Genomic DNA, 7,313 nt, shown 5'->3' on the forward strand with positions numbered 1-7,313 from the left:
AAATTGTGCGGTGCGTGGCAGGCATTCAGGGTGACTGATGGAGCAACAATCTCGCGCGCACACACACACGCGGAGGCAGAGAAAGACACACTGGGAGGAGAGAGGCAGGCAGGAAGGTGCTCACTAGTTAAAACAGCGAGTTTTTTTTTCTGTCCGCACACTCACACACACGATTGTGAGGTTGTTATACATACACTACAATTTAGCTGTCATAAGCTGTCAAAGAAACGCGTTTCCCAAGCGTGACGGGAATGTAGACTCTGCGGGTTGAAGCGGAACACAATTGCGCACATTTTTATTGGAACCATGCGCAATGTATTAGGGGAAAATGACAAATAAAGACCCACGTGTGAGCGCCAGTATTTATTTACGCATTTTTTCTGGGCGTAAAGTTGCTTAAACGGGCAAAACAAGCGTCCTGTCACATTCACCTGAATTGCAATCTCTTCATTTTTCTCACATCTCTTATCGATCATGCGTCACTAATCCTCCTGGACTCACATTGACTTGTGCGTATCAACCCGGAGTGAGCTGTGCGTAAAAACGCACCTGGCACGAACACGCAGAACAGCGATCCTCTACTATTCCCCACATTTGATTCCCCCAGTGTACACACACACACACACACACACACACACACACACACACACACACACACACACACACACAAACTCACCCAGGGTGTGAACGCAGGTCCTCCCCGCGCGTCTCTTGATGTTTGTTCGTGTATCTCGTAAAAAGAGAGTGGAGAACCCGGGCAGCAAAGGCGTTAAAGAACTAGTGGACGGCAGCTAAACGCCGCCGACTTCCCCCCCTTCTTCACCTCTTCCTCCTCCCTTCTTTTACTGCTTTCCTCACTCCTCCCCTCTTTCCCGGGGCAGGTTGAACAGCGGCTGCAATAATCCAGACATTGTTCTCTTCATCAGCTCGTTTTAAAGCAAAGACTGGACTGGAAAGGACTCCCGATTCTCGTTAACTTGGGAGTTCTGAGGAATTCTCCTTTCAGACTGGAGGTGCTGTCCAGTGTAATCCGAGCTCAGGAAAGGTCTGAAAGAACAGCCCACAGACTTACAAAGCTCAGAATGAAGCTGTAGTCAGACCTGGAGTTGAACTATGACTGCAGGTGGCGCAAAGGGGAGAGAAAGTTTGCTTTCAGTTTAACTAAAAGAATAAATTAATTAAATAAATAAATAAATAAATAAAACTGACACTTGGCGAGAAAATGAAAAATAATCCCTGCAGGACTGGTTCTTCTCGCACTTGCCTCTCACAGATCAAACTCCCTTTAGAGGGACCCTAGCGCACCTGCGGCCGGAGTGGAGACGCGCAGGTATCCACAGACTGAGCCCCCTCCTCCCCTCTCTCTGTGGATTTGATTCCGCGTTATTATTCCGACTCTCTCTGCGTGACAATCATCACTCAGTGTCAAGCCTGGCGTTGCTTCTCCAGGAAGCTAAGGAAAGCGTCTCTGTTCATCGTCGCTCTCCTCTGTGTCTCCCTCTCCCTTTTCCCCCAACAAGCTCCGTCCATCCGCTTTCTATTTAACCACGCCCCTCTCAGCAGCCATTGGCTGGAAAGCGGAGAGACCGAAGACGGGGATGGTGAGGAAGGCTGCGATGATGTGTTCTAAGAAAAGGGGGGAGAAAGGGACAGGAAAGAAGACAGGGTGGAGAGAGGTGGCATTAGATAAACTACGACGGAGGTGAAAATGGGAGAAGTGGGATGCAAGAAAGGTAAAAGGGGAAGGAGAGTGTCCCAGGAAATGAGGATAATGCAGTTTGTGTGCTATGTGTGGATGGATGGGTTCATCGGGGAGGGCAGTTCGTGCACTGAGCTCTGTGTTTGAGCCCAGAGGGACAGGCCGGCTAATGAACGTGAAAATGCGTCCCTCCTCTTTTTCTTCTTTAGTTCATTTCTTTTACCCACTAAGTCACTGGCAGTGCTTTAGCCATATTTGACTCTCAGCCGAATGGAACACATAATGACAGCATCCACCAATGCTAAGCATACACACTTCTGACTGTCTGTCTACTTCTTTTTAAAAATATATATATATGGTGGCTGAAAGCTGAGTAGCTTCCTTGATGAGTCTAAGATGAATTGGTGGCTACAGCCCGGTCCTTTGTGTACAAGGGAACCGGTTTTGGTACATGTGCAAGAAAACCATTTTGTTTCTGACTTCAGACAACAAACCTGAAATGTAGGACTTAAGCATGGAACCTAAAGGTAACTTAAGACTAAAAAATTTTAGGTGAAAATAAAAGTAAACAGCTGGAAAACCAGAGTCACTTGGTTGAAATTTATGTGTTTGTGCAACTATCACTACCTCTAACATGGCATTTGTTACCAGTTTAAATTGGAAACACTTCAACATGTGGTTCGATGAAGGCTGATGTGGGTTGTTTTTTTGTTTTTCTTTGGAACAAATGAGCAGCACGATTATTAAGTTGGAGGCCAATGACAATAAAACATCTGGATTTGTGTGATTTACTTCATCATCTAGACTTCAGGGTCTACATTATCGATGTACGAGTTTGTTTCAGTGATGCTCATGTTCTAATATTGGCAGGGAACACTGAGAACATCACTGCATACACGGTAGTTGCTCAATGCTGTGAGCAACTACCGTGGAAAAGCTTAAAAATAACAGATTCCCCTAAAATCAGCCTCGTTCCATATCAGCTAGTCTGCTACTCCCACTACACCACAGGCAGAAATATTTTCAGGGCTTCCTAGTGCCAGGATATGTGGACAGCACATGTTTGGTTCAGGATTTCCTATCCCATGGGCTGGTCGTTTTTTTGTTTTTTTTATCAATACAGATCATTTTTTTAGCTGATAAGATTAAAAAGATGCACTCAGCTTATACAACAATCGCCTTCCCCCTGCTGAGCGTCTCCTTACAGTCTATCTGTAGACTCCTCTCAGGTTCATCTGTAGGCTGTGGCTCGAGTACTGGTTATAACTGTTTATGGGCACGAAAATGGCAGACTTTTAAGGGTAAAATTATCAGCAATGAGGAAATCTTTTTTCTTCTCTTTGGCGCCACTCCCGTTGGTGGCACTTTGGAGTAGGTGTTGTTCTCTTTGGCCTATGCCAAAAGCCATTCTTGGGTTAAAAGGAGGCTGGAGGCTGTCTTGCATGTTAAATATCCAGCCCAGAGGCAAAAGTAGGGAACTAAGTAAGTGCCTGAGCTGCCTGAAATGGAAGCAAATGGGGTGGGCTGGATATTGTTGTGGCGCAACCGCACATGGTAGCAGAATAAGGCAGGAAAAGTTGCTTGACAGCTCCTGGGAGAGGCTTTGATTGATGGCAACGCTCCAGGGAGTGTTTCAAAATGAACTTAGTTAACTTGGAGCCACATGAAGCATTCATCACTTGCTGCCATACAGGAGTGAGATGCTCACTGCAAGCTAGGCAGCATTTTATTTAGAAAGGCACCTGGGGAACGTCTTCACTGGAGTAGCAGGTACCTATTTACAGCTATTTTAAGGCTCACATCAACAAATCTCCAAGATTTTCTCAAATCAAAGTATCGACGTGACTGCAGCTACTTCAATTTGCTCATCAGGTTTCGAGAGTCTTAGGACTGGGTGTGTCACGTGTGGTTTCAAAGTGTGAAATATAAAAATGATTTTGAGGCAGAAGAACAAATTCTTATGGCGCGTCAGCTCCTGTATTAAAAGATTGGTCATATTGCTTTACAGTCTTGTGAGTCGACCTAAATTCAGTAGCCACAGCCCTACATTTTGATGACAATAAAAACTTTTGATATGCATCAGTTGGAATGTCTATTTTTTGTCCACCTATTGCAACGACCTACAAGAACAAGTCTTGAAAGTCAAAAATCATACATTCTAACAGAACAAGGTTCAGATTAGGGGTTAGAGTTAGACCTCAGAGGGTAGGTTAAGTCATGATGGTCTTCCTGCTGGAGCCAGGTGTTCCTCCTCTCCTGCATTCTCTCCCATCACTACGTTTTTCTTTATTGAAAATTTAAAAACTTCTAAGCTGCCACTGGAAAGATCTGACATAGTGGCAAGCAGTACTTTCATAGCGGTCATTACAGTAGCAACAGATATTGTGGGAAATACAGTAACGAGCTGTGGAGTTGCTTAGACCTTAGGTAACAAAACCGATAAAGTTCTGATGACGGACTTTTCTTTCTGTTCTTTCAGTTCGCAGGTCGATTAAGATTTCATGTCTTTCTGCTACTCTCTGATTTAACTCTGTGCCCCATTAAAACAGCTCCTGGAGTGTTTGCTGGCTAGCTTTAGCACAAAGTGAGTTTTCATTTTAAGCCCCTGCACAGAATGAGTGAGTGAGGTTCATCGTTTTCTGTTGTTTTGAATGGCATTCATGGGGATTTTGAAAAATGTCCACTATAAAAGATTAATTAATTAATTTTCTTTGCAAGCTCCTTTGACAATTAAGTCATTTGTTTTTTTTTAAGTCCAGTAAGGATAGAGGAATATCAAAATCTTAATAGATGAATGGTAACTGGTAGATATTCTATATGTGAACGCAATGTTCCGGCTGTAGCTCAGGTGGTAGAGCAGGTCCCCTACTAACTAGAGATTTGGTGGTTTGATCCCAGTCTGCATGCCAAGTATTCTTGGACAAAATACTAACCCCATGGTGCTCTCCCATGAATCCATCAGAGTGTGAATGTCAGATAGGAAGCACTTAAGAACACCGTAGAAAAAAGTGAATGTGCAAGTTATGTAAAGCTCCGATAGAGTAGAAAAGTGCTATATATATATATTTGTTTGTTTGTTTTGTTTTTATTCTGTTTTTTTTTTTCCTGTTTTTTTTTTCATTTTAGCCAAGTCAGGTTCACCAGAAAACCATTTCAGCAGACCAGCATGGATACATTCATGTCATTGGGATAACTAAATAGAAGGTCGTTGGTCTACAGGTTATTAATTATACTTTTGTCATTTCTACAACATGTCAAAAATAACTAGAGTCTACTGGGTCAACAAAACGTTACTCTCTGGTTTTCTGGATTACAAGTGAAAGTGAAATATTGTGGTGTTCTGCTTAGAACAGAATTTCAAATCTGCAGCTCTCACCTCAGTTTTTGCCCACACAGGGTCTTTGTCACTGTCAGCTGTATGACAATATTTTATTGGCAGAATGAGCTTTGTTGGCGTGAAAGCATTTATGTTTCGTGTCACTGTGAAAGCTAAGTGCGCTTTGTTTATGCCTCCTCATCAGGCTTTTTAGTGTGGGATCGCTCATTCCTGCTTTTGTCATACCTCCATTCCTCCCCCTCTCTCGAAACAAGTGAGGGATTAAAACAGAGTCGTCTGGAACAGAAGACCGTGATGGGAGAGAAGTAAGAAGATGACAGCAGCTCACTGGAAACCACAGGATGGATTTATTTTGTCTTCAAGACTTAAAAAGTACAAGACTTGAGCACAGCAGCTCAGCTTTTTGCTATGTTCCTGTTCCTGTGGGCTGTAATGTTAAATAGTGGACAGAAGGGACATTTTTCATGTATTAAATAATAATCACAGCTAAAGGATGTTCGTGTGTGTTAATACATCTTGAACGCACAGTCAAGAATCTAAAAAATGCCCTTCTTTTACCAAAGCCAAGCTAAATTTAAACACAAATAAATGTGAGATGTAGATAAATGCATTTTTTATGGCAAAATCTTAGAATGTCTGCAAAGACTGATAGAGGCTGAAGACCAAGAGAAGCTATTTTTGACACTCACCAATCAATATATAAAGATTTCAACTTTGACAACACGGTCAGACATAAACTATTTCAGAGATCTCTTTGACTTTGTGGGTTTTCACATCTACAAAAAGCACACAAGGAAGCCAGGCACACAAACCCTCCTCAAAAGAAGTGGTTTATGGTTGTGTTTCAGCAGTAGCTTCCTACCATCTGTGTTGTTTTATGCAAGTACATTACAACAATTTCAGGGACATGCAGTTTCAAATAATGGCTTTGTCACACAAGAAGAATTTAAAGTTGTTTAGATTTCTAAAACGTATAAAAATGGCAAATATTTTCCTGTTCCTATTTTATTTTAGAATTGAGTAGACTGCTACTGCCATCTGTTTTGCCACAAATATGACGGCATAATAACCTCAGTTTTTCTTTTAGATATGCAAACTCTAAGTCAGCCTTCCCTGTTTTGTGTTCCTGCTCTATGATCGGCTTGGAGCTCAAAGAACTACAAAAAGAAGTTCACTGCAGAAACTATCTAAAGTTATAGATAAGGAGAGCTCACGGGAGGAACCTTCTGCACATCAAGACTAACTTTGTCTTTGCCGCTCCACTCAGGCAAGGCATGCAGGTTATGAGGCAGAACTGACCACCTTTCCACCAGACCGTCATGAGAAGGTCACTACATTCACTTGTTTCATCAGTTTCTGGTTCTTGCAAAGCATCTCTGATGTTTCCTTCACCTCAGCATCCTCTCAGGACAGGCACGGCAGTAATCTACAATCTGAGTAGTTGACAGGGACGTACAATCATTAGATTCTAGACTGTTCTTCTTCAAGACAGTCTCTAAAATATACACTACTGTTTTCTGTTTGTTTTGCCGTTTTTCATTTATGATTCTGTTTTTGTATATATAATATATAATATGACACAATGATCCTCGAGTCAAATATAAATATTTAAATAGTCATTCTTGTTATTTCACTGCCTGATGGTAGTTACAATGGCTTTTCACTTTATTTTAGATTCTTCTTCTTTTGGATTCTTCTTCTGTTCTCTGGAATGTGTTTTGCTGTTCGGAAGATTTTCAACGAAACAAGAAAAATATCCCACAGTTGCAACCCTAGAAACACAATCCGAGTTGAAATTCACTGTGTTGTTTTTGGCAACTTTTGCCAATAAGGTGGGGTTTTTGGTTTTACTACATCTATCCCATGATATTCACATCAGACACTTGCATAAATACATAATGCAACAAAGTGCTGACATCAAAGGAAATGATAAGGAGAAAATATAAAGCAATTTTGTTTGCACAGAGTCAGAAAGCCAGCTCTTTTGAAATGTAAAGAGTTCAGTGAATCTTTGAGCCTCGGGCAAATGATTGTTTCACCCTGAGGCTTTGATTGCAAACACCCGTGAAGTCACCTTTGCAGTCTGGACCTGCGGGCCGTTAAGTGTCACCAGTGAAAACTTTGAAATAGTAAAACAGACACAGACATGCAATAATAAAACTATATTTCTCACATTTCTATACAATATAGTGTTATTCACTGAGCCACACTCTCAATCTTGCGCCCACTTTCCTTGTAACAGAACAGGGTTTACAAAGTGGGTGAACAATGGCCTGT

At 41.9% G+C, this 7,313-nt stretch overlaps 1 protein-coding gene across 1 annotated transcript in view; it reads right to left on the reverse strand.

Annotated features, from left to right (window-relative positions):
- brinp2 (bone morphogenetic protein/retinoic acid inducible neural-specific 2) overlaps nucleotides 1–1,493 on the reverse strand; it is a 322,100-nt gene extending 320,607 nt beyond the window's left edge. Inside the window, exon 1 of the mRNA XM_085438591.1 lies at nucleotides 677–1,493. The gene's annotated coding sequence lies outside the window, so the exon portion shown is untranslated. The remainder of the gene's footprint in view (nucleotides 1–676) is intronic.
- Between the last annotated feature and the right edge of the window lie 5,820 nt (nucleotides 1,494–7,313).

Source organism: Copadichromis virginalis, linkage group LG18, assembly GCF_057382275.1.
Source record: "Copadichromis virginalis isolate Kocher_CV1m ecotype Utaka linkage group LG18, C_Virginalis_male_GT1.1, whole genome shotgun sequence".
NCBI classification, from domain to species: domain Eukaryota; kingdom Metazoa; phylum Chordata; class Actinopteri; order Cichliformes; family Cichlidae; genus Copadichromis; species Copadichromis virginalis.